The sequence below is a fragment of the Phalacrocorax aristotelis genome, chromosome 8, assembly GCF_949628215.1.
Source record: "Phalacrocorax aristotelis chromosome 8, bGulAri2.1, whole genome shotgun sequence".
Classification (NCBI taxonomy): domain Eukaryota; kingdom Metazoa; phylum Chordata; class Aves; order Suliformes; family Phalacrocoracidae; genus Phalacrocorax; species Phalacrocorax aristotelis.
The window spans coordinates 17,433,110-17,435,774 of NC_134283.1; positions in this window are offsets into that span (position 1 = coordinate 17,433,110).

The following is a 2,665-nucleotide window of genomic DNA, read 5'->3' on the forward strand; positions in this document are numbered from 1 at the left end:
TGGATTTGATCTTTGCTCATAGGTGGCTGAAGGGCTATTTCTGCCTTTCTCAGTGACACTGGGTCAGAGCTGACTGCTCACAGGAGCGTGTCTCGGTAGGTCAGAAGTACCTCTCAATGCCAGGAAAACTGAAAGTGCCCTTGAAGATTGGGCCCACCAAAGTGTTTCTATATTCAAGTGTCTTTCAGTGGTTATGGTATTTCTGACTTCTTACTCTTGTCTTGTGAAACTGGGAGATAGTGTTCGTTTGTTTCCTTGTTTGTATGTATGAGGAAGTGAGAGAAAAAAAATATTCTTTTAAGAATGAATGCCACATGAGATAATTCCATCTGTCTGACTGGATTTGGCATTTTCAACTCGATTTCTCAGTTTCCTCTGACGAATAATCCAGCTTTTCCCAGTAATATGCACTCTTTAAGTGCTGGACATATGTTACAATAATAACAATTGCAAATAATTACTCTAAGGGGGTGAATGAATAACGCCAGTTAGCTGGTGTGATGATGCTTCCATGACAAATTCCAGCTTTATGGAGTTGTTAATTTTTAAGCCTAAAAGCTTTCTGATATCCTGTGTCAGGCAACAATGTGACTTGACCATGTCAATTAATAAACCTCTCTTCCCAGATGCATGTAGTAATGGACTGAGCTCTTACTTAAGCAAAGATTTCAATCAACACCTAGTGCAAAACTAAGTTTAGGCTTAACTGTAACACTTAGATATGATAAAGCAGAGTTCATGATGAATACTTATGAAATAATTTCATTGCCTGTTTCCTGGGGAAACTTTAAAAGAATAGAAGTGTTGGTGTACACATGTACTTTCTCACACATTGTCAGATCAAACCCTGGTTCAGAACAACACTTCAGCCTGTTGTTAATTCCAGGCTTATTAACCTCAGTCATCAAATACAATGGACTTACAGACATGCCTAAACTTAAGCTTAAGTTACGTTCAGAATAGAAATGCTTTACTGAACAAAGAGTTAAACTGAGGCGTGCTCTTGTTCAGCCACAGAGGACAGAACTTCTTGCTGAAAGAATATGTAGGTGAAACAGGTCTGTGCAAGGGACTAATATTTGGTTTCATAATAGTACTTCTGGCATTTAGTATCTATGAACCTAATTCTTAATGTTTTCGCATTAAGCTGTTCCTCCTAGCACTCTAATAGGCATTAAAGTAATACTGAACAATAGAAATTAATTAGTATGATTTTAAAAAGCTTTACATGTGTTTAAAATTTAAACCATCATGCTAGGGATACTAGCAATTTTGAATGCCCTTTGTGCTTCTCAACCTTCCACTGCTAAGACCAACAGTTCAATCAACCAACCAATCAAATATTTTTTTTGCATTTTGTGTGTGATTTTGTTCCTTTCTGCACCACATCTGGACTGTAGAGAGAAAGAAATTCAAGAATCATGCAGCAGATCATAAGTAAACTTTTCAGGTCTGCTGAAACAAAATCCACAGGTCCACCAAAATAAACAACAGATATCAATGACTTTATGATGATTCACATATATCTGCACCATATTCTGTCAGAAGGGATGAATTCTCTCATCTACTCTGGTATAAAATTCAGACACATCAATACGAAATCTGGGCTTACCTCACAATTTACTGCCACACTTTCCTTTCTGCAGCTGACCTGTGATAACCCCTTGCTTGCAGATAGGGAGAGGAAGCTGGAGGCAGAAATGATCCAGAAGTCTTCCAGACCTCACGAGCAGTGTTTCCATGATAAAGACTTTCAGTGAGAAAGATCAGTGCTCTGTTAAACTAGGACTTAATCAGGAAAATGACTTGGGAAGTCACAAGTCAAAAGAATAGTGACTGTTTTTGTAAAACTCCTAACTGGATCACCAGACACAACCACCAAGTGACCAGAGTTCTTTACCGGATATTAATTCACTAAGATGTTTCTCTATGCACGTTTAATGCTTCTTGTAACTCATGAATTGTTTTCTCAAAGAGCACCCTTATCAGCCATTAGCACACTTAGTCAGAGTTGGAGGCTTGGCTGTAAAAAAGCACTTTCACAGTGTTGCACAGTTGTTCCTTCTGCCTGATGTCTCTGTAACAGGCAGTTCAGTACAGCCACTAGAGCTTACAACTTTGCTTGCATAGCTTCTTCACTAATGTTTAAGCAATAGTGATATCACTGCTAGAGTATGTCAGTCACTAACATCTTGGAAACAGAAGAAGAAAATATACAGACTTAAAATGCCCTGATGAAAGAATAACAAGATGAATATTCCTATCGCTTTTTGACAAAAGGCTACAGTAGTTCAGAAATGGAGAGGGCCTTACAACTCCATTAATTTGGGCCCTCAGTGGAGTTAGACTAATATGTATACAGTGCTTGGAGCATTAAAAAAAATGAATCAGATTGGTAACTTGTAGTTAAGTAGTGATAGTTAGGTCAGGGAATAGAATTCTGTATGTACTTCAGCAAGTCAAAATTTTGCCCATTTGATACACACTGTATAAAATATCTTTTTTTAAAGACTTTTTTTTGTTTTCAAGACTCAAATTTCAAAATATTTGCCAAGTTCCCAAACTTGCTTCTAAAAATCCCCAAGTCACGAGCCAGCTGGATAAAAATCTGTTCATTGTAAAAAGGGAAGGGGGTAGGGTGGGAAAGGAAAGGTTGGTTGATAAG